The following is a 26,253-nucleotide window of genomic DNA, read 5'->3' as shown; positions in this document are numbered from 1 at the left end:
TTATTGCCTCTAATCATGACTGATGTTCAAATTTCTCCCATCGCTTCCTGTTGGCTTTTTATTCTCTTTATGTTTCCCCCTAATCTCTCTCTCTCTCTCTCTCTCTCTCCCTATTAAGCTTTGTTACTTTCACTTTAATCTCCAATAAGAGCACAACGGAGCAGATTGTTGACAAAGACTATGAAGAGAACACATACATCCACTTCTGCCTTGTGCGTGACATTTGTGGACCTCCGCTCAATTTCTCGGGATCATTTAATTTCCTTCCCATTCAATGCCTTGGTCACAGGAAAACAAGTCCTGGTATATTAACCTTATTAGTGGTATTTGCATTCTAATTAAAGGGGAATTTACAAGCCCAGCATGGGGGATTACAGGAGCACGAGGACCACTGGGGCATGTGGCAGACGGCAACCTTTAACAAGGCTCTCGCTTTCATGTTGTAATGATACAGTGGTTGGTTGCCTTTGTAGAAATTCCCTGCTTCCCTCCATCTATCCACATTTCCCAAGCTATTTCTTCCCCGTTTAAACAGTTTCACAGAGGGGTGTCATATAGCTGAACCCTTAGGCTCGCCAAGGTCCCCGTTTCTTAAATTATGTGCCACTAAAACAACTAATCAAAATGTGCTTATTAATTCAAAGCCACGGGAAACTTAAAATCTTGAAGCAATAATCTTGGGAATATCAAACACTCACCCCCTGTAGACTTGAAAGGTGGCTGTAAAAAAAAGTTAGTAGTTTGTTCCATCATGGATGGAGGATGGCAGCTGTAGAAACTTGTCAAGTTGTTACTGCGCATAATTCACTCCTTGCTTTCCAGAGAGGGCACTCCAAAAAGTCCAGTTTTAGTAATAGATTCGTAAGTTTGAAAGTTTTTTGGTGCCAAAACCCTGTTCAGCAGTTTGTGTTACTCTGAGAAAAGAATTTTACTGCTCTTGGGAGTTACCAGTGAAGCAATAATTTTATATTTTCTTGCATCAATCATAATGTAAACAGAAGCAGTATGGCATTCACATTACACAGTAGTGCTGCTGGAATGAATTTCAGAAGTTGCAAACAGTAAGAAAAAAAAAGAAGCATTTTAATGTATTTTTCAATTTATTTGTTTATTTTTTTATTTATAAATGTGTTCTATATCTCAATTGCCTCTTGGTGGCCTTCTGCAGTATAGGTCATAAAGGTCGCCTCGTCCATGTTAATGGATGAGACATGGGCCGAACTAAAAACTCAAAATACATGCCAAATGAATTTTTTTCCAAAAATGGTTTCTGTTATTTAAAGTAGTTTTTGACATTCTGATGTTTTTCTTCAACTGTTCATTTTCTGATTTCAGACTTTGGCTCCAGATGAAGTCACCAGTTCAAGATGGCAGCAGCCATATCCGGACTTCACTTCTTCTTCACTTCTTCTTCGCTTCACTTTTGTATAACAAGGGTAAGTGGAGACGCATTGTCCATCTTTTTTTTCATTCTATGGTCCTAACAGAGAGCAAGAAAACTATTGCATCGCCCCAGACACTCTGTCCACAGGCTGAATCCCTGAAATGTGCACTTTTGGTATATCATAACAATGTTCCAATTTGCTTGTGTGATAGAGTTCAGACTGCAGACTAAACAATTTCAAAGAAGGGTGAGGAGGCCACTGCCATCTTTCTAAGTTTGTAATTTTTAAACAGAAAACACACGTTTTATATAGCGATATTTACTGGAAAGGACACACAATATCGCCAATAGGAAGTAGGTTGCTATAGCAATGGCCATTGACCTTGATAATTTAGCTCCTTGGCGATCTGCCAGCTGCCACCTTTTTTTAGGTTTTTTTAGGTTTTTGCAAAATGAGGAGGTATTGTGTAGCCCACTGTGTTTCCCATATAACTGCACAGGCCTGTCCAGCTGCCAAGTCAAGGGGAACCCCTGCAAAGCAAACAAAGCTGTTGAAACTTCTGGAGACTGTGGCCTCTGGAGCTGCTGGAACTAAGCTATCAGTTGTCAGTCAGTAAAAACACCAAAACCAAACTGTAGGCTAGCTGTCTATGTACAAACTGGCCTATAGAAATGCCTTGGCCTTTGAAAAGGTCCAATGAATGTGCCCTTCCCAAATCTGCTTTACTTATATCAGCCTACCTCTTGCTCAGTAACATTGGCCTCCTGGCTATTATTTGCCTCTTCAGCCTCGCTGAGAGAAGCTTTGTGAGCTGAATGAAGAAAGTTTGCCATCAGATTATAAATCGGGTTTAACGCCCCTTTTAGCTCCCTCTTTTTCTTCTCCTTTCTTTGGAGGCATACCAATATATATGTACAGGTCCTGGCATAGCAAGGACATTTATCCCAACATTAGCTAATAGTTAGATTAGATCAGTAATTCAAAGTTCAAGTGGCCACTCACAGGGAAATATTTTGGTTTTCAAATAAAATTTGGTAACGATTGCTTTGGATGAACATCAATACTGCTGGCCAACATGGGCCAGAAAGCATTTTTTACCCCCTTATGGGAGGCAATGGTTGTACCACAAAGCATTGTTTTGGGATCCCAAGGAACCAGTTCTAACATTTAATACAAAGTCCTTTATTCCCTATGCCATAAAGGCAATGAACAAAGAATGGCTGTATCAGGGATTGCTATTGTTTTGTAAAATGAGATCTCGTTTTAGTATTTCCGTAACGTACTGTTATTACCTACCTGTTCGCACAACCGGATCTTTTATATTGTACATTTGTGCATTTTTAATGGTGTATTGCGTTATGTGTTTGAATGGACCTTTGCTGTATGAACAAATTTCTACTGAGGTGGACCAGGAAGTCTAATCTAATCTTATTTCTACACGTTAAATACAGATTACACAATGGGGTAGTTTTGATATTGAAATGCACTGACAGACCTGGGCAATGAAAGTAATGTAACAAATAATGCAATTAGTTAGTAAAACTGTAAAGAATAATGTAAAATATTTCGGTTGGCTGTGGTTTTGCTGTAGAGTGATGTTATTATTTTTAAGGATAATGGGTAATTGCCTATATAACTCTGTGCTGCTCAGTGTGTTCCAAACACTCAAACCATTGGTCTTGAGGACTGCTCGATAAACTGTTATATCATTTTTATATCATTTTAAAAATCTTTCAAGTATCTTAAAGATACTGAGAGTAAGTAACCGTTCATACGGAGCAAAGATGTTGTGAGTGGGATGGCTGGTGGTGATATAGATGGATGTTGATTGCTCATTCTGTCCATCTCTGTTCAGTTTCTCTGCCGCCTAAATGTCACTCTCACGTACGTTTGGCCCCATATTGACTCTTTGTTATTTTATTTCGCTGGTTCTGTCAGGCCTGTCTTGCTAGTCATTTTCATGCTGACTGGATCACTGTATCTGTCTCCCTGATATCCCTTGCTTTACTGGCTGTAGGAATTTAGCTGGCTTTAAAGAGACCAAGAGGAGATCTGAAATGATTTGGCCTTGACTACTGTCTTATTCTCTCAGTTTCTCTTCTACTCTTCTTCCCTCTGCCGTGCCTTGTCTCCTTTTGTTGTCTTTTGTGCAGTCAGTAGTCCTCTCTCCACGTCTCCCCTTTATTCCTGCTTGTTAGCGTTTTTCCTTTTAAACAGAAGAATGGAAACATAAAGGACGAGGGCCGACATAGTTTCACAGCGGGCGTCCCGAGGCTAGTTCTGCAGTCAGAAGTGTTCAGGGCTGTAGATGGCTTGCAACGTCTCTTGCAGAGAGGCAGCTATAGAACCAGACAGGAAGCTCAGACTAAAACTCTTAAGAGGTCAGAGAATGTAAGTGAGGCGAGCATCAGATCAATGTGATCAATAGAAGCCAATGATTGCTTGATAAGTCAAGGACAAATGCATGACTTCACTGCAGCTAACCTGATTTCACTGTGGAGAGGGATGATTAAAGATATACTGAAGCGAGTACGCTTCAGTAAAATATGAAGGCACGCATTCAAGGCAGCAGCTTGTGTGATTTCTTTTTCTTTCATTCATTTGCAAGGTCTTGATAGGATTAAGCAGCAGCCTGTTTGCTTTGGTTCACATATTTGACATGTCTCCTTTGTCCTCTCCTCTTAGTCCTGTTTTTTACGCTCTCTCAGCCTATATTGTCCTTCACAAGTGTTAGTAAAGCCCATTTCAGACCTTGTAGATTACTAAGCCCTCATCTTGGCTTCATTCAGGCATCTGACAAATATGCTCAGTAATACACTAAGACTCAAACATTTGTATTCACGAAAATATGCAGGTGTAAAAATGAAGATTCGAATGAACCAGCACCATTAAAATTAGACTAATTGTACTTGTTTAAGAAATGTTAATCTGTGAATGTCATTGGGTGGGTATTTACATATGGACTGAAACAGACCAAAAACAAAATACCTTTTTCGTCAAACAAACTCAATTTATATGCTGTAAACAAGTAGGCTATATGAAGTTTGACAGTACCTAAATAAAAAAAGACTAATGCAGAAAAATGACATATAGAAACTTTGAAGGGAACCTATTATGCCCATTTTTAAGGATCATTCTTGTATTTTTGGTTTCTACTTGAACGTCTTTACAAGCCATCAGGTCTAACTGGCCATACGTTGTGAAAAAGACAGTGGACAGGTTTTTTTGTTTGTTTTTTTAAGTGCAAAATGACTGGCGTCACTATTCAGATTTGATCTATTTGGTCCGATAACATTATGAAAGTCCAGAGGAGCAACGTGATTATATCATTTTATCGCCATTAAAGGTAGCATTGGGCTGAGCTGGAAGTTAGCCGCATGGCTCATGAAATTCTGTAATGAATACTCTAAATTCTGTAACACTGAGCAACTTTCATAACAATGTGTCATTGATGCAGGAGACTGGACTTCCCTCCTGTTCCAGATCTGCATTACAGTATGTGTGCTTTTATTAACTGTAACTATGATCTTTCTCTTCAAATTCAACTTCTTGTTGCCACACCCTTACTATACCTTATCCATAATTTATCTGCCATAACCAAAATCTTTCCAGAAAATCTTAACTATACTGTAGTTGCTATGCACAGATGTAGCAAAAGGATGAGAACTTAAAAAACATAGGCCATAAAAATGGGCCAATACTGAAATGTCTGATCTCACAGGGCTGGGTGAATGGCTGCTCTGTGCTCAAGTTAAGATTCTGTAATTCAGAGCAGCACACAATAAGCAATCCCATAATATACAGTAAAAGTGCAAGGGAGCAATATTGAACATTTATATGTATTTACCCTCCACTAAATCGTTCTCCTATTTTTGTTTTATTTTGTTTTATTCAGTCTGTCCTTTTAAAAAATTCATGCATTGTCTTCGTTTTCTGTTTTTTTCTGTTCCTTTTTTCTCAATTTTTGTTTTCTGTGTTTGTCCTGCTGTTAACTCGCTCAGACTTGAATAGCGGCCTGCTACTTGTTTTGTTTGCTCTCTGCTTTTCCAATCTGATGTCAAACCATGACTTTAAACAACTAATTGTTGATTTAAAAGAAGAAAGACAGAAGTGATGTGTGCTGAACCCTCAATGTTCTTGTTTGGAGCATGAAATGGCATCAAAATTGCTCTCACACAGAGCCATTTAGATAAAGAACAAATACGCATCCCTTTTTAAACTGTTTATAAGACATTTTGAGTGCTTGAAAGATGCATAATTGGACAGTGAAGTCAAAACCTTTTGGAGAGGAAAATATGGGAAGGGAGAGGTGTTTCATTTTATTTGCATGAGATTGTTAAGGATCATAGTTTGACTGTTTGTGTATAGTGTTGGCAGAATGATAGGATGAGAAAGAAGTACGGGCAAAAAGACAGAAGGTGAGATTTTCTTTTTACCAAACCTTTTCCTCTCCAAGAACACGATTATTTTTTTGAGGGTGGGGACTTGAAATGGAAGAGCTATGGATGCACTGGGCCATGAAATTTTCATTTTCTGCAAAAGTTATTTTTTTTCTCCAAGGTTTCATCATGCAGAATGTATCATGCTCACAAATCAAGGTGGCCCGGCGGGGGTCGAGGCTTTCGCGTCAAAATAACACCAACATCTGTCTGCAGATTCCTTTCAGGCAGGAAGTCAAGGCTGCAGTCCTCATACAAGGCCCGCTATGTAGCATATCTGTGATTCAGATAAATGCACCACATCAAACATTTGCACATTTGGATCTCATTCACCCTTCTGGTTGTTTTTCCTTGCAGCTATTTTCTCCTCCCCTTTTCTTTATGCCCTGTTTAAAAAAAAAAAAAAAGTTCAGTTTTCAAGCTCTCACTTTATCAACATTCCCCAAGTCTTTCCTTTCACTATCAAAGAGGTATAGCCTCTTTGTCCTTGCTTTTACTCTACCATTGTCTGCCTCTCTGTTTGTTTTTGATCATGCTGTATAAAGGTGGCGATTCTCAACCCACTCTACCATTTTTTATTGTATTTTTTTTTTCAAAAGGTTTCACACTGCAGCCAATCTAAAAGCTATTTTAAAATGGTTTCATTTATACTTCTTTTCTTTGTATTTCTTTAATCGTGTGATGATGCATGGAGGAGTTGGCCTTGGCCAGGATTACTCTAGTGAAAAAAGTAGCGTCTTTATACTACTCTATGTTACTAAAGTATGTGTATTTTTTCAGAGGTGCTGTGCTTGTATTTGCAGTGAAATTAAAATACATGTTATGAGTAAAACAATAGCATTATCATTGCACTTTAAGTATACTCAAATCTAGTAATAGACAACTAATATATTTGTATTTGATTAATAGCATACTTGTAATCACACTTCAAATTAACAAAATAGAGGAGAACTAGTAGCACTCATAAAATACACTCCAATACACTCAGCTACACTTTGAAATATGTAGCAGATACACTTGAAAAATCTAATTTTTGGAAGTTTGGAAGAATCAAAAAAGTGAGCCTGAATCACAGTACTTTCACATCCCTATTAGTGTACTTTGTTCATAAAAAAGTACATGTTAATTAATTATTTAATATTCTAAATTCAGTTAACACAATACATTTTAAAAATGCATCTTGAAAATACCATCATCAATTATGAAAAATGACAATTTTTCCCCATTATAGACATCAATGGCTTTTAATCATACAAAAAATAATGCTGCTCTTTAAACAGAACAAATTGTCCTTGAGTTAAATCCACATTAAAAGAAAACTGCTTAACCTAAAAATACAATTTAAAAAAAAAACTATTTGTTTTTAGAACAAAGAATATTCTGACAGCAGTCACAAATCTTTGAAAAATATGACAAATCATTTAACAACTCCCCTTTAGTTCAAACTATTTTGTCAAATTTTAAAAAGTTAACATGTCATTCAAATCAAACTTCTATCCTTTTCTTTGCAAACTTCTTATTGTTGCATTTTCACTCTATTGCAGCCCACGTCTCTGAGGCTGATGAATTTGGAAATTATTCCATAACTGCTTCTGTTAGAGGAAAACAGATAAGAAATAATATGGGGACCAAATCTTGATCAAGCAGCTGCATGGACATGTGCATCCCTTAACTGAGCCTTTCATTGTTCCATGTGACATTTTTATCAGTATAACAAGGATTTAAACTGAAATTATAAGATAAATAATAAGTTACAGAAAGATAAATGGGAAAAGACTATTTTGACAAATATGTATGGTTACGTCTTATGGCCTGCACCTTCTCCACATCAAGCTTTTTTAAAGCAACATTATGTAACTTTCGTGGCCTGTTTTTGACATTACTTGTATTTAAAACTGACTCCACTTGAGAGGCTCTGTTTCCTTCCTTATGTTATACAAAGATATCCATAATTACATGATTTTAATACCACTTGGGAATATTTTAAAGTATTTTTTAACAAGTGTATTAATGAAATACTCTTTTTTTTTTAAAAAAAATAATGAATATTATACAAGTAAAGCATCTTTAGAACATATTGAAAGTTAGTTTTATTTAAGTCCGCCTTAGCACAATATAATCTATTTGTTTTACATATTTACAGAAAATGTACAAGAAATAAATATGAAAACAAGAATCCTAAAAAAAACACTTGTAAATACAGTAAATTTCAACTAAAATTGTACTTCACAGCAATGTATTTAGTAAAAGTATAAACTAATTACAACTTTAAGTGTGATCAAAGTTTACTTCAAGCTTTGATGATTTTAACATATTTTAAGAAAGTACATAAATGTGTCAGTATATTTAAAACATACTTTGAAAGATTTCAGAATATTTTAAATGAACACAAGTATATTTTTTGCTCTTGGATATTCTATTAGCTACCTGGAAGAATGGATTATACCATCTGTGGTGATGATTAGAAGGTAATCAGTTGTAATCTGAAGCTGAACTTTTTCTCAGGTAAACATCCGCCAAAGAAAGCCGCAGAATATAAATGAGGTTGCTATGTGTGCAAATAAGCGTGCATGCATCCAATCAGCAGTAACATAATACATGTATTAAAGAGAAAGAAGCGGGAGTTGTTAATCTTCTCATATTGCAGCCCACCTGCAGGTATTACAGCCAAGGAGTGTCACTGTCAATTGGACATACATATGTAGGCAGTACTCATGTTTAATATATTAGTGATTCTAAAGATACGCAAGTAACTACCGGTGTGTCACCCTGATCACGTAAAGGTTTCAGATATTGTTGGGCTATCATGCTTGATGAGTCAGTGTTGCATGGATCTGGGCAACTTGCCCTTTCATTGTCAGGGTTGTTGGTCTTTATTTTCTAAAACAGGAACTGAGGGGTGTTCCAACTACTGTAAAATCACACAGCTCAGCTTCCCTAGGAAAACCTGTTGTACATCAGGGTCTTAAAAAAACATGGTTATCTGAGATTCAGAGGGACAAATGGGATTTTCCCAAGAGATGGAAAAGTTGTCCAGCTTTTTACCACCACACAGGTGCATGGAAATGCGTTAGTGCTGTTCTCATGAAGGCTAACAACCATGTTTGCCTCATTATCATGAACTAAAATGTGATTTGGCAAGTCTTGGCAACAAGGAGAGACTCGAGAGCTTGACTTCTGGTCATGTTGAACTGTGGTTCGTGTTGAGTTAATAGCACCTCTACTGGATGGGTTAGGTTTAGAAAAAGAGTCATGGTTGGTCTTGTTTGCTTTTAGTTTCACATGGGACACAAACTCCAGCCTCCTGGCTTAAAGTCCTTTGTTTGTTTGACCTGTCCATTTATCCCAACTGCCTCCCTATATGGATTTGTTGTTCTACATCCTAAGTTGCATGACTTCATCCTTTGCTCCCATCATATAATGGAGGATATCCTGCAGCGCCGGTCATATGATCATGATTACGTGGGTTTATTTGAATTATAGTGCATTACTTTATGTAGGTGTAAGTGAAAACAGTGAAAAAGAACAGCTTGGTGTGTCATTAAGGATAAAAACAATTTTTGAAAAAAACAATCAGTTTTATGGTTTAACTCAGTAAAGTTTCAAGTAGCAATGCTGGCTTTAGCAATTTTGGGTGTCATGCGTAAATTAAACAGTGTCTTGTGTTTAGGTGTACCTTGGCAGATGTTGAGAACATTTGATGAATCATGTATAATTTCCACCCCCCATTTTAAATAGGTCGAAACAGCTTAGAGTTGTGTCAACTTAGAGAGAATCAGTGATAAAAAAAAGTCACCCACAGTTAACATGCTTATTAATAAGATACTTGGTCCTTGGATGTAATCATGTTTGGCGTGTGCAGCAAGGGTTAATGTCTCAGTAGAGGATGGTGCAAATGAGTGGAAACATTACATTTGTCATCAGGCAGGATCCAAAGCAGTGAAAAACACTTTCATTTACCCAATTACCATCTGAGGCCAATATTACAATGGCGAGGTTCACTCATTAAGTCATTGCCAACATATTTTGATTACTTACCCTGTCTCTTTTCTCTCCTTATCTCTCTCTCCTGCGTTCTCATCTCTCTCTGCCTCTCACTCTCTCAGAGAAAATGCATCTTATTATGCAAAGGCCAAGCTGTAGAATTAGCAAGGTAATAGATGTGATCCGCTTGCTAACCTCAGCCAGCAGTCATGCACAGAATATCAAAGAGGGTCTTACACACAAGTGAGCTGCATATTGCTGCGTAGGCCTTGTCATCACTCTTTCGGCAGCATGTGTGTGTGAGCCTGTTGTGCTCAGTCTCACATGTGTCCAACATCTGTTGCTGTGGGACCAAAGTTAGAAGGTCAGGGCATGAGCAAATGTAATTTTATATTATAGATAAAAAATACCTGGAATATGTGCGTGTATTAGTATATTAGCCCATGCACATATATAGTTGCACTGGACCATGAAATGCATTAAGTCTTTAAATTCCTTCATCTCAATCTAACTTTCAAGGCAACTCAAGTCTGAACTAGTGAAATGTCTTAACTGACACACGCATGTGAAGTAAGTAACAGATAGAATGAAAGTCAATTGCTTGGCTTAGCGCTGGCTACAGTGGCAGCTGTGTGGGCTGACTGGCGCTCTTGCCCAGCTGGAATGACATTGCTCCTTTCAGTTGCATATCAAATTCAAGGCTAGATTCTGATCAGCTGAAGGCTTGTACTCAATCTGCATAAAAGGCATTTCAAGCCATCGCAATGTGACTTTCAGAGTGTGCGTGTGCATGATATGGTGTGTGTAATGCTGGTGAGCGTGTGAATGTGCATCTCTCAATGGCCAAAATGTTGTGTGTGTGTGTGTGTGTGTGTGTGTGTGTGTGTGTGTGTGTGTGTGTGTGTGTGTGTATGTACACGCACGCCTGTGTGTGTGCATGTTTGCATGCGCTCGTGTCTGCCTGTGCGTGCTCCAAAAATGCTGATTTGCACGCTCGAAGGGAGCAGATTTTCATATATTTAAGGGCAGGCACGTTGCTAAGCTATGACAGGCTGAGGGCACTGATGCATTAGAAAAGCCTGTGTAAACCATAAGCTGACGGATAGTGAGAACACGCACACAACACACAGCTGTATTACACTCATCCCTTGCTGTCTTTACCTATCTTTTTTCTTCTTAAGTCCTCCTTTGACTTACTTCCTCTTGTTATCTATCTCAAGATCTAGTTATTAGCTAATTAAATAGCTGTCTATCTAAGGGCTCATTTGTACTCCCTTTACGTATGAAAATAGATTCGTCCGTTTCAAATATTAAAAACATTTCTGCCCTCATATCCATGCGTCCTTTATGATATCTAAGAGAGAGACAGATGTAGCCAACAGATGGCACCAGAGGGCAGAGTCAGAAGTTTCACAAAACAACAAAAAAGTGGAGGAGGTCGTAATGATGTACCTTTTAACTGAGGAAGCACTGTAGATGGCGGTGGTCTGTAATGCCATTAAATACATTGCGTTCCGTGAAAGGAGAACTTTTTTTCACTGTATTACTGATTAATTCAGTTCTGCCATTTTTCAAACATCTTCATCCTTGACTACAGTCATATCTCACTCTAACTACATTACACTGCGACCACAATCTCTAGTGGTACAGCTCTGTTCTATCTATATCTGTAAACTTTCAGAAATTGGCACAAATGCAGACCAAATGAATGGAGAGTATGGGCGGAAGGCTCCATCAGTGTCTATATATGAATCTAACGTTGAACATAAATGAGCCCTAACTTCTATTTCTATATATTTCTATCTCGCTGTCTGTCTACTTATTAGTAGGCCTGGGCAGTAGCAAGCATCAAGCTCTTGCAAGACATGTTTTGATGTCATGTCTCGAAGACTAAATAACTATTATGAATACTGTAAGGGGAGAAAATGCTTCCTACCTCTTTTCCATTATCTTGTAATATTTCTTTTCTACCTTGTAAAAGGCCTTAAAATTCACACATGGCACTCTTCTTGTTTTCTTGTTTTTTGAATTCTCATCTCCTGTTTGTCTTGTCTTCTCTACTGACCTACAGAGGAGGTTTTGACTGAACTGAATAATGCATGGTGCCAAAACACTGAGCTATCATAGAGACAGGAGAGTGGAGAAGGAACAGCATTGGGTCTCATCCTGCATTTTGGTTGCCACTGGCTGTTTTTCATTTTCTAATCCATTTATAAGCCAAGACTATTCATTCTTTGAACATGTCAAACACTGACACATGTCAGTGGCACTTCAAGTCAAACTATGATGCTGTAGACTACAGCATCAATTTTGGATGCTCAGTTATGTTCAAATTATGTTTGGAACTTGCACTGTCTTTTCAAAATAAACTTAATTTGACTTATTTTACTATAATTCATTACAGTAAAAGAAGATTACTGTATTTACATGTATTTTCTTAGATTTAGGTAACAAAAGTACAGTTAGGTTTAAAGAAAAACATCAGGGTTTGCCTTAAAGCAAGTACGTTTCTATTCACATAACATCAAGTGGCATATGTCACCAGTATTCTAGTATTTCAGGCATATTACGCTACATTGTTATTAAAGTAACAGTGATGACTTTTGTTTTCACAAACAGCAGTCTCCTGACAAAAGTCCTGAGTTTGTTTGACCCATCACCTACCTTCCACCACCCACCCACCCTTTACAGACTTTCTCTCTCTTCATACTATGGCACTTACTTGGAGCATCAGAAAATGAAGCAGCTCAATACATATCATAACGACGCTAAGGGTTCTTCAGTATCTGATGCCAAGAGCCACTGACAGTGTCAGTATTGAGTTGTAAGTGAGATTGGGTTGGACGAATCAGCGTGCAGGCTAATGATGAGCTAAATATTATGGATGATGTGGATATGGCATTGTGACTGGATGGACAAACTGAGAAGAAAAGGTAGGAAATGTTGAGGCATAAAAAGAAATTATACTGAAGAAAAGAATAAGGGTGGAGAATTGAAATGTGGAGAGTGCTGGACCTATGGATTGTTATCAGCAGACTGTCGAAGGATGGAGGGGTAGACATAAGGGGGGACTTTCTGCATGATGAAGCTTCGAACACCCATTGTTGGTTTGGAGCGAGCAGTGGAGTGATACAGGAACAAGCCAGATAGATAAAGAGAGAGAGAAAGAGAGGGAGAAATGCAGAATGTGAGAAATGTCAGCTCTCAAGAGAATACTTGGCCTTGGCAACTCCTGAGCAATGCAGAACGTGTTTTTTTTTGTTTGTTTTTTTTACAGTTAAAATTGCATTAGGTGGCAAAAAGTTGAAGACAACAACAAACAAATTCATTGCAACAATGAAGTACTTAAAATAAATAATGGACCAATGACCTGAAAGTGACTGAAAACTGCATAGATCTGCAGGCTGTGAGGACAATTTTCACTGGGCTCAACTGTTCTAGGAAACCTTTTACAATACAGGGAGTCATTAGATTCAAAGTTAGTATTAAAATATGGCTGGATAGAGCTTTAGATTACAGCGTCTAACAGTCAGCAGTCACGACAAACTTACTTAAAGGAAAACAACACATTGTATCTGCGTTTGTAAGGAATTTCACTTTTGTACAGCTTTTTAGAGTCATCCAAAATGGTGCACTGTAGACTCCTAGGTGTCTTTATATCTGCAAATAACCAAAACCAGGCTTACTTGGCCATGCAGTTATCACCTGGTCTAACAATAAATGTCACTGTGGGATAAAAAAGAAAAAAAAATACAGTCTCTGCTCCGTCAAGTCATTTTTAGCCACCCTAGCAGTGCTGCTCTAGTGATGCATGGTCATTCAGTTGGTTGGTCAGTCCACCACTTTGGTCCAGACTGTAATATCTCAAATATATGATGGATTGCCATGGAATTTTGTACAGACATTTATGGTTCCCAAAGGATGACGCCTTCTGACTTGAGTGAACCTCTGACCTTTCTTCTAGCATCACCATCAGGTGCAAATTTGTGGTTTTGAGTATAATGGGTCAACAACCAAGGCATATATATAGATTTTTTAATAATACTTTTAATTATTCATCAATACATGTTTGTCATATGGAATTTTATTATAATGTAATTAATTCTGAGACTTTTGGAGGGGGCACAAAAGCTCATTTGGGCAGGAATTAGTATTATTAAATTAAAACTTATATAGTAACAAGTTTTTAGAAGCATGCTTTTATAAAGTATACTTTCAATATATAAACCCATTTTCTTAAACAAATAAATGAAAATATATATTTGAACATATTCATAATTAAATTATTTTTAAACTACTAGTAATCAGCTTCTTTACTTTGTACACTGTAATTTTGTCCTTTTTGCATTTTCTTACATTGATAGCTGTTGCTTTGTAATTATCCATGTTTCCTGGATAGTTCTGGTAATCCATGGTTTCTTTTTGTGGAATGATTTAACAGGCCCCACATCCCGACTTCAGCAAGACGACCGCATGGTCGCTCTTCCTGAACGCCGCAGCGCCGCACTGCAGTCGCTCTGCAGCCGCTCTGCACAGTGTAATGTTATAGCATGTTTCCGCAGCAAGACTAGGAGCATTTGCGATCACTTAAAATCACTTGCTTAATATTTTGCTTTAAGAACAAATGTCATACACACAAAATGGCATTTCCATCAGCCTTTGCACCAACATTATACCCTCTATATGACAGCATGACTGCATCAGATGTAAGTATGTGGCTCAAATCACTGCTGTGTTCAACTACAGCCTCACAGAGCTGCTAGCATTGCTGGAGACTTATTATTCATATTAAAAGTACCTGGGCTTCATCTTAAATAAATGCCTCTAAATAAATAAATTCTTCGCAATTATATATAACCATATTAAATATTTCATCTGAATGCAGATCTGGATATGATATATGATATGAATAATGGATGAAGCTGCTACTACACTTTCCACTTGAGGTCAAACAAAATGGTAAACCACTGTTACACTGTCATCCAAAGCCTGCACAGACTGTGAAAAAACATAAACAATCTGTTGTATTAAAATATCAAGAGTTCAATACACACATCAGCCAGAAGATTAGTCTGTATATGGTCATAATGTGGTACAAATGCTTGTATGTGTGCACTTAAGGTGCCAAACCCAGGGAGCCAATGATGGAGAGTGGATTTGATTTTGCTCTCTTAACATGACCCTGTTTCCCCCAAAGCAGGGCATTGTTCCTGTCCTCCCTCCAATCTTTCTGTAGCACCAGGAAAAAAAAACTTGGCCCGACCTGCAGGCAAGTGTACAGCAAAGGCCATGAAACCATCCATCTATATCCATTCCCTCTCTCTCTCCCTCTAAATGTGTGACAGAGGTCACCTTGGAGCTAGACACTTTTTAAATGTACAGCAGAAGAGGTACACACACATACACACAAGCAATCAGCCCTCGTTCTGTCCTTGTCCATCCCTAACCTCACTCTGTATCCTCAGATATCCTTTCCTCTCTCCCTGTCTCTGACCCCCTCTGTCACTGTTTTACACTTTAACCTCCTCCTTGCTCATCTCTCTTCGCTCTGCCTCAGAGCCAAACGGACAATGTCACACAGAGAACAATTGGAATTCCCCTCTGAGCACAAACTATCACTTCACCACTGGTACTACTATTAATATTAACATATCTTGTTGTGTAGGTGGGTTGTTATTAAACCACAGTACCCTAACAAAGCAGCAAATTTATTGCATTTTCTAAATAGGTGCTTCACAATAAAAGCCTCCCAGTGGTTCAGCTGTTAATATAAAACAACAGAAGTAACAGCTCTGAGTTGGATGAGGGAAAGGAATCAAGGGAGGCACATATCTGTTTGATGAAGGTACAAACAGGAACATAAAGAGTGAAACTTCAAACTACAGAGATTCACTTACAATGTACACAAGTGTTAAATTTATTGATGAATTAGAAAAGCAACAGAAAATGGATTGTCAACAAGTTAATTAATTGCTTTAATTGCAAACATTCTCAGGTTAAGTTTCTCAAATATGAGGATTTGCTGCTTTTCTCAGTTTTACATAATTGTAAATTGAACATTTTGGTGCCCTGTGGGAACATCAACAAATTTCTCCTTTGAACAGCTGTATTTATTCAAGTGTTTCCCCACAATCTACATCTTAAAGTTTACATTGATGAAATCATGAGAACTTTACAGTTAACCGTGGCCCAATGCTAATTTTTACTGAACAGAGCTTAGTCGCATCACAGTGTAGCTCAATGCAACCGGCTGCTCAGAGGCAACAGTAATAAGCTCTCATGTTGATTTCAACATGGATTTGCTGTTTTTATTCCACTTTCTTTCTCTACACTTATAGTCCTTTCAGTGGTAGTTGATGCGGTGGTACTATAGTGGGTTGCAAAGGAGGAGGAAGTAGGTATTTTTATTTATATGTTCTGACTGGTGGATGTAAAAAGTAGAGATGGCAAATTCGAAACTTTGAAAAGTTTTAGTACTTTTAAACCATTGCTTTGAAACGTTTTGGAACCGGAAGTGACAGAACGTTCTGAAACAGTTCGATTTTCGGTGTCAAAATTGCCATCTCTATTAAAAAGGTCTACTGATGTCCAGTTGACTTGCACATTGTGCATTTTCATTGTAATGACTCACTTGACCTTTTTTTCTGGGCACATTCATATTTGGTTTCAACCCCATGTACGCTGTTTTTTCTTCACCTTACCACGTGCTTCTCGCTCTTAATCCTAATCATCCCTGCCATGCCTGTGTGTTTGTTGGTGTTGCCATGTGCTACCAGCGACTAAACATAAACAAGTGCAGTGTCATCCCACCATGTGTATGTGACTTCCTGGACCGTAAACAGCAAATGCACAAGAAAACCTGAAACGTTATATGTAGATGCAGTAGACTGCAAAGCAGCAACATGTAATGAGTTTGGATGAGAACATGTTGGCCTCATCGGTTACTATAAGGAACTCTTCATTCGTCATTAATCTGAAACACTTTGCATTTAAACCACCTTCGTCCACGCTTCCATCTTGATTTTAGTCAAGCGGGGTGGGGGGGCTAAACCGTATGCTATAGAGAGTGACAAGGTTACAGACTAAATCGCAATCACTCATGCTTTGTTCACGTCAGTACAAGTTGATTAATTGATCTAGAGTTACTGCAATTGACACCAGTTGTTAGCATGGGTGTGTGGGACATTTTTGGTCAAAGAGTGCCCTTTCAAATAACATGTTTGACACCCATGACTAATGGCTGCTTTTCTTTGGATTTGGTCTGCTAATGCCACTGTGTAGCAAGAACAGATACAGTATTGGTACTTTTTGTGTAAAATTAAGGAAACTATATATTAAATTATAGCATGCATTCAGTTGTGGTGTAAAATTCCCCATCCGTTTTTTTTATTTATTTATTTTTTTATCACTGTTGTTCTAACTCAGATCAAACATGCTCTAACTGTAATAAATTGCATAATTGACCTCTTGATTAATTGGTCGATTGTGTCGCAAAGAAAAGTACTGCAAACACAGCAAGTCTTCAAAGGTCATGTGCACCCTTACAAGCACATGCACACACACACACACACACACACACACACCCCAGGATCTACGTGAGAAGGACAGATGCCCTTATTCAGCATCAGTTAACAGGCGATGTGTGAAGACATTTAGAGCAGCACATTTAACATCCCCACCTTGTCTCTCACCCTATCCAGAGTTGTTTATCTTCCGCCCTTGATAAAGTGAAGGGCCCATTGTCCGTGTGTGTGTGTGCGTACAAATTGTGTGCGTGTGTGTCATGAACAATCAGTTGAAACATTTCCCACAGTCCCAAACCAGATCAATTGACCTTCCACAGACATGTGAACAATGAAGAGTGATGGGTGAAATGGGAAAGAGGATCAGTGCCGGGGAAGAAACAACAGGAAAAGGGAGGTAAGCGAGGTAATATGCAGAAAGCACAAGAACGGGCTCATGGGATCATAGAGCGGAAAAGATGACAGGTAAGGCTGTCTACACATGATAAGCAGACTGAGCTGCTCCTGCTGAGTCTGCGCCGAGAGCTCAGCTTAACACTAATGAGTCATCATGTAATTTATATAATTTATAACCTTTTTAAAAATTTGATTTTTGCTCTTGAAACACCAGTAACACACCTGTTTTTAATTTAGACTACTGTTGCATCTCTGGAAAAGTACTCCCAACTCCCAAAGTAGTAATGACAGGAAGTTCTTTTCACTCTTTTCAGAACTTAAACCTGCAGTAATTGCTTGTTCGGGCACTGGGTGACAACAGAAAGTTAGAAACACAACATTTGACATATTATAACCTTGATACTCTAAACTTGTTTGTAAATATTATTTGCTTATTGTATTATTTATTTATTTATTTTGTGGGGGTATTCTGCGCTTTAGCCACTCAATGCTAGTAGGTTGTTTACAGTGGCTCTTCCAAGCTTTTCCACCATAAACAACTTCTTGTCTCAGCTGAAAAAAATGCTGTGAGAGCTTTTTTGACTCAAAATATTACATTTGTGGACCACAGAGCTAAACTGATGAGCTATGAGATATGAGCTAAACTCTGCTATAAAGCTCTTTAAAGTCAAGAGAGCTGCAGATTTGTGTGATAATTCTCTGTAGGTTCATCGCTACAGGAAACCACTTTCATACTGTCACACTGTATCAAATTGCAAATTGAAAGCATTATAATTTAAATGTCCATATAGGACACTTTTAAGTCTACAGCCATGTTAGCAGGTCTGTGAGGCTTTTGCAGTACTTTGAGCTAAATACTAACTTCAGCATGCTAATATGTTTAAAATGACAATGCTAAAATACTGATGTTTAGCGGGTGTCATCTTTGCCATCTTAGTTTAGCATTGTAGCATGCTAACATTCGTCAATTAGCGCTTATCGCAAAATAAAGGTGAGAAGTTTCTGGTTTGCCTGTTCTATGGTCCACAAAGTGCAGAACCAGTGCAGATCATCCATGTAACTTTATACGCAGCGGTCAGACCTTTTTGGCTTCATGTGCCACTAAACAATTTTAAGGCTGTATCCAGTTCTCTTTTGACATCCATGATCACTAGTTATTAAAATTTATCCTGAAGGAAACATTAAAGGTTGTACCAAATTTCACTGAAGTTTTTTAATAATTATTTACAATTTCTTAGTCAAAACCACAAAAGTGAACCGCATGGTGGTGACAGTAGGAAGGTCAGGTGATCATCAAAGTTAGGATTCATCCAAGGGCAACATGGATATCTGTACCGAATGTTATAACAGTCCCTCCAACCAACTGCTCAGTAGAGTGACAAACCCATGCCATTTGCGTGGTAAAAATGATGGCTCAAACCAATGCAAAGCAACTCACTGATCATGTGAAGACAGCCTCAGGAAAAGGGCAAAGTGAAATCTTGAAGATGAATTTCCTAGAAAGAGAAAGGATGTTAGTTACAACAGGTAAAGAGAAAGACAACCAGTGCAGAAGGGAGGGTAGGGTAGAAAGGGGGGGCGGGAATATGATCTAAAACAGACCAGTGCTAGTCCCCAGAAAAGAGCATTTTTCAAACAAACCCTGAGGACGCTCAGATCTCTCAGTACCCTCTCTGGAATCCCTCTAAATCTTTCCCAAATCCATCCTTTAAAGAGTCTGTGAGAAAGAGAGGGGACAATGAGGTTTGACCATCATTTCTTCGCTCACAATCGCCCTATTCTTACAGTATACAGGCCACATGCTCCTGGAGTGTCTTTCCTTTCAACAGCCAACAAAGCCAAGGCTGTGTGAAGCTGAATGCATTTGTGAATGTGAGGGCGTATGTCTCTGCATGGGCAAACACTTTATTATGTCTTTATCAGCGTTTTATACCTCTACGTATATCATACAAACGCGAAGGTCTTCTGATTCAAGACGTCATACAGTATTTTACAAAGATGTCTAAGGAGTACATAGACGGCCTTTTTAAAATGTTCCCACACAAACATCACAACTTTTAAGAATAAAAAAGAAATCGATTCAGGCAAAACATTTCTCACTGTTACCAACTCAAAGAAAATACTTTTTGTGTCGTGTTAAGTGACCTAGGTGTCTCTAGATGTCAAAGGGTATTGCAAGCATGAGATACAGCTTCTTCATATCCATAGCTTTTCTCTTTCCTCTCATAATTTCCCCCTCAAACTCAGACTAGAATTTTCTGATGGATGATTTCAGGCTCGAGGTGTGTTGGTTGTCCTCTGCCCTCTAGGTTTTGTTTTCGCTGCTGTTTTTGTCTTCCATGCCTTTCACTTGAACAAAAATGCTATTTTTCATTTGTTAGTCACCTTTAGATATGTTGGAGTACAGCCTGTTCTCACTTCTACATTATAATATTAATGTTCTCTTCATGCATGGGCTCAGTGGCAGAAAGCATACTGAAATTTTTAATATCACTTCTCACACTTGTTTTTAAATCATGCAAATAGTGGTAAAATGTTCAAAAGCCCTTCACGTTCATTTTGAAGAATTGCAGCTTTCAGTGTGGATTAATGATGCTGTAATCTGTAAAAATGCATTTTAATGTTGTTGGTGGTCTAAATGCTTGGCATGCTTTTGGGTAGTTTAAATTTTGACAATGCATCATTTTTAATGAGCTTATCATGTATGCATTAAAAATCTGTCTTTGGCAAAACACAAACAGCCATTATTTCCTTCTGAATATAGTGGAGCAAAAGTAAAAGATGACAACTCAAAACAGCCGTGTCTCCTGGAAATGACGTTTGTATACAACTTATTTGAAACAGCAAATACATTTTGAGAGAAACATAAGGCTGAGCAAATTATGTTTTCTAATTTAATAATGAGGAAACGTCACTAATAACCGTGTCTGGCAAGTTGCAAAATGTTTATGCTAGACCTATCAGCAAAATGTTCACTAACAATGTATTTCAGTTGTTTTCTGCAAAAGTAGGCAGTTTTGCAATACAGTCTATACTTGTAGTGATTACAGCATTATTTTTGATAGCCTTTGTTAATGTTTATGAAAATTATGTAGGCAGTGATTACATTCGTCACAACAATAAAATTAAGAAATGTATTTGGCCCAGCAGTTTAATTTCTAGAGGACAGGGTTACATAGAAAAGCTTATGTATGTGCTCATTCAGTGCTGTATGTGAGTTATTCTCATGAGTTTTTGGCGTCCTAATCAAGTCCCTCTCATTACTAGTTATATTTGGCTACATGTTTTTGACTCTTGTCTCAATAAGACCCCAGGTCGGGTTGCCATTGACGCTGTGAAGTAATTACATTTTTATTAAAAGTTCTCTGGGTGAAATCCTCTTAAAGGCCACAGAGTCTTCAGCTACCCACTTGAGCTAACAGTAGTTAGCTGCTTGGATCATGTATAAATATAAATGTTTAAGATTTTGTCAATATCAACAAATAAAACCCCAACATGTTCTCATCCCAAGTCGTGACATGCTGCCGCTTTGCCGTGGACTTACATGTCTAGATATTATGTTTTAGATAACCTTGTGAGTCTGCTGTTTACATTCTGGGACACTGCTACCGTGATGTCAACAAATGTACATGGTGGGGTGACATGGCACTTGGTTATGTTTAGACAACACAAGCACATGGCAATCAACTCCAGGATGTCAACAAATGCGCATGCTGGCACAGATGGTAAGGATCAGACAACAAAAGTGGTTGATTAGGATTAGGGGAGGGAGGCACAAAGTAAGGTGTAGGAAAAAATGCCTATCCACGTATCAGGCTGATGCAGCAGGCGCCGTCCATGCCGGCGACTTATAATAACAATGTGACTTGTTCTGTCCGACCATGTTCTTAGCTGATGCCATCCAACAGCGTATCGTGTGCATGCAAAATGGGATTGTATGCTGAAAGCACTGTCAAAGTGACGGTATTTAGGAAGTTTGGAATGAGAATGGACTTGAAACCCACAACAAGCCTGACACTCGTGAAAAAATAAAATAATGAATCCGAAAACAAATTCAGCATAAAAAAAAACTTAACTCTTAAATTCTGAGTCCACATTCACAGTTTAAAAACAATTAAATGACTCTTTATGTTCAGTTTATCAAAAATAAAACTAAATATACTAGTCAATTATATATATGGACTGTAATTTTAATCATTTTAAAATATTTCAACCCTTTTTAATATGCAATAAAAACTCCCCAAACATATTATTGGCTGTGTTTATCAGTCCATCAACCATTAATGTTGGTGAGGTATTGAAAATAAAAACATTTGGAAGTTAACTTCAGATTGAACTCCTGCAACACTTTTCAAACTTTTTCTACGATGGATTTGAGTTCACAACTTATTTCTATACACACAATAAACAGATAAGCCCCACCAGCTGTTGCTGTACAGCCGATCTCTGCCATATTGAAAATGTCAGGCAGTAATAAATAGAGATAAAGTCTCTGTGCAGTGGTAGCACTTCATCATAAAAAACAGAAAAGAAAAGTGAATGAGTGCAATTGGTGACGTCATGAAACCATCTATGAATGGTGTGACTGTGAGGGGTATTTGAAGTGGTTTGTTTTTGCTTTTATTTGTTCTGTTGCCACAACATCACCCATGGACTCAGATGTGGCTTTGCTTAGTTTCAAAAACACCTTTTCTCATCCTTTTCCCTTGATGATCACCACAGCCTGGCTGAGGACTTGTACACAGCTAATCTTGTTTGTTTATTTCCTCAGCAGCCTCATGACGCCTCTCTGTGTACTGCACTCTCTACTCTCCTCCACTCGTTATCTAGTCCCCAGATGACCAACAGGTTTCTCTGGAAAGCACCAAGAGTGTCACAAACCAGCTGGTGCTCGAGACACTGACTCGAGTCTCCAGCTGTGAAGTGGCTGCTGACACCCAGCACCCTGCTGGGATGGAGATGCTCAGAGACAGGGAGAACTGCAGACTAACAGAGCTGCGTCATGATAGCTGCTGGCTGCTGAGGAGGTCAAAACATTAGTCCTCGCAAACCTCCTTAGTGTCACACTCTGTAGTAAAAAAGATTTTAAATAATGATTCTTTTTAATATATCCAATCCTGCGTATGATTTATCCAATGTCCCCATTTTGCTTTTATGGCAGGCCTGGGGATTGAGGTCATTGAGCAAAAGATGGCCTGAATTACTTTATGACTGATCTGTGGAAAAGAAGCAATCAAATACTAAACTCTTCAGTCTATAAAACATAAGAATTAAAGACTGTTTCTGGTGTAAAATTAAGTGCATTTTCTAAGTATAAGGTAGAGAACTGACTGTGCATCAATCTAAAAAAAAAACACCAAACTCTATATTTTAAAGCACTTCACATTCCTCCTAATCTCTGCCTTATAATGAAACTCAGGATGCAGTTCACTCAAGTGATGTGTCGATCTTCAACAGCAGAATTACATCCAGACAAATAAATTTCACCAATCCTGGTTTTTTAATTGGTTGAATGACATTGATATCAATTTGAAATGCGCGCCTCACTGTTGGACGGTACCCACAATGCTTCCACAATTAATAATCACATTAATTATCAATCTAGGATTAAATTATCAAGGGCTAATGAGTCTAACTCACTTCTGGTGTGCACTGTTTCTCTGGCACTAGACAATGACACAAAAACGGCGATCTCATAGATCATTTGTCTTCTGTCACCTTCACAACACATACTGTATTGTAAGCAGTTAGATCCAATAGTTGTTGGAGTGTTTCTAAACCTTTTAAAGCAGTTAGCGAAAAGTGTATTACAGGATAAAGTCCAATTGTGGATGGTGTTAGTCTGCCCTCCATCAAAAGCTCAATTCTTATAAAACGCCATAATGGACTGAGTAGTGATGTTTTCACACTGTGCACTCCAATCAATCTATTCCATCCATAAATAAATACGTAGACTGCCTGTGCTTCGACATCTCACAAATGCTTATATTTATGCCACAAGCACCTCATATTTACAACAGCAAACCTTTTCAACTTGTCTCTATTGTTTGCCATGCAAGCTACAATTGGTTTAACTGAGACACAGTAATGGAGTGATAGGGAAACATCAGTGATCATTATTTCCACACTATTAAAAAGAGCTGGACAAATACTACACCTGCTGTGTCAGCATCTATATCATCGACTTTATCTCTTACTGATGAAGTCAGTCTTGTCATGTTCATAGTCTGTTTGTTCATGCTGTGATAATGGCTAATATGCATAATGATCTGCATCAGGCACCTCATTAAGAAAGCTCATGGTAAAGTATCCTCGGGCACCTACAGACATGATTTCTGCACACATTTACAGTACACACATTACACAAGAGGCTACTCTTGCTCTGTTAGGGTGATGCAAAGGATGCTCCAGAGTTAACGCGGTTAAATGTTCTATTGACTCATTTGTCACATCTCACATCTGTTTCTGTGCTTGATGTACACAGTACACAATATACTCTACTACTACATACTATATGAGTCTGCTTCATTGACACAGTATGTTAAAAGTTTGACTTAGGTCTGTGAGTCCTTGCACTCATAAGTGTTTAAAAAGTGCAATAAAACAATTGCGACACTGCAGTATCTCTAACTTAGATGCAGAGAGAAATAAAAAAAAGTTTTAAAAAATCCTGTGTAAACGGGTTGTTTTTTCCCCTGGTGCTACATGTATCATCACAGTGTTACGATGTGTCAAAACAAAATTTAGGTCAGTCACTCAGGGTGAGACACTTTACTGCTTTACCTTAGGGATGTTAAACTTTGCCAGAGTCTACATTACTTAAGAAGATGGTGTCTGTTCTCTACTGAGCAGTACGCAGTTGATAAAACAAAGAAAAATGTATAAAAAAAAGATCTTTTCCTTCTTTTCCCAGAGATCATACAAATCTGTTAAAATCTGTGTGATTAAGATTTGTTTAAGCTAGCATGGGGCTGTAAATAAAGATCAGTTAGAAGTGCAGACAACATTTAAATGGTTTAGAAGGTTTATAAAATAGTGTAATAGTAATAGTAATAATAGTTATCTAATTCTTCCACATCTTGTCACATGGTATGGCTCTGTCTTTTTTACTAACCAAAACTTACCTGCTAAACAATGCAGCTCCTACAGTAATGTTAAACTCAGTTGATAAAGGGTTTTTTTTTGTCAATAAGATGAAACATCAGCCTTCTGATGTTTCATCTGAAGGCTGATATAGAATGTCTTCTGTGCGTGCAAAGTTTCAAGCAACTGCCGAACAAAAATTGCAAAAAATTTCAATCTGTTGTTAGATAAATTATATTGAATACATATTTGTTAATGTTAAAGAAAATGTTTGCCACTTCCTTACAATTCAATGTATGTACTAAGACACACATGCAAGATGTGGCAAATTATAGTATATGCACATTAGCTGCCAGCTGAACATGAGCAGAGCAGAACAGAAAACTGTATTTAATGTGGATCTGTGATGTTTGATTGACACCTGATCTGCTTTAAGTCCCAGTGACATGGAAGTGAGAGCATCTTTAACTCCTGTACTTGATTGTATTTCCCAGTGAAATGGAATCGTGAAACTTTTTTACTGTTGCTGATGCAGTTCACTGTAAAATGCTTTGTGCATAATCTGGAGCTGTATCAGATTCCACTCTCCTCAAAATAGTTAATGTCTCTCCCCTGTAACCACGGCAATTTAGGAGAACAAAGACAATGACTGTTGCTGTTGCAAGCTAGCTGACTGATTCTTAGCTCTGTGTTGACAAAAGTTGCAGACTGATTGATGGGTGGATGTCGTGATATTATTGCTTGAAAATGATTGGTGCTAGCTTAAGCAAGCAAATGCCATATTTTGTTGTACAACATAATTGAATTGTGGGGTTTTTTTTGCATATATTATTAAACAGGCGCACAGAATGTCCTGGCGTTAATAGGCTTAAAAACGCTTTTTTTTATTTCATCGCACGTTATGTGTTTGTTTTTTGTTTGAATTTTATATTAGTAATATCCAGCTTTCTGTTGATGGCATTTCTCTTTTTCTGTTGAGCCATTGTGCTGCCTGATCTGTTGCGCTCAGCACTTCCTATGAACCAATAGATCGTCCCAAGTGGGAAATAATGCTTTGAAGATACAACGCCATTCATCCCGATCTTTTTAATATATTCTAAGCCTCATCCCACGCAAGTTTCATTTCTCTCAGCTCTCCTTTAACTGTTCAGTGCCAGGTGTTCTTTGGCTGTCCAGGCTTTCGTTTTCCAGGTGGTGTCAATCTTAATCCTACCTCTGGTATCCTGATCCGTTCCAAGTGTGTAGCTTGGTCATCCAAGTCTCCGATGTTTTATTTCATGGATATGCTGTTGCAGCCAGTTATGCGATACAGCTCTTCGTTTGACACTTTGTCGGACAGGAAGACGCATATGATTTTCCTCAGGCACCCACTGTGGAAGGCATTGATCTTGTCCATGTGTCCTTTTACCACTACTACCAGATCATCTAAAGCTTTGCTGAGGC

General features: G+C 38.1%; 1 protein-coding gene across 1 annotated transcript in view; it reads left to right on the top strand.

Annotated features, from left to right (window-relative positions):
• Positions 1-26,253, top strand: part of csmd2 (CUB and Sushi multiple domains 2) — a 530,601-nt gene that overhangs the window by 122,026 nt on the left and 382,322 nt on the right. Inside the window, exon 3 of the mRNA XM_042506230.2 lies at positions 1,336-1,436. The gene's annotated coding sequence lies outside the window, so the exon portion shown is untranslated. The remainder of the gene's footprint in view (positions 1-1,335; positions 1,437-26,253) is intronic.

The sequence above is a fragment of the Plectropomus leopardus genome, chromosome 17 (assembly GCF_026936395.1).
Source record: "Plectropomus leopardus strain MGB_pleo_1.0 chromosome 17, ASM2693639v1, whole genome shotgun sequence".
Taxonomy (NCBI): Eukaryota; Metazoa; Chordata; class Actinopteri; order Perciformes; family Serranidae; genus Plectropomus; species Plectropomus leopardus.
This window is presented reverse-complemented; position numbering and strand designations above follow the sequence as displayed.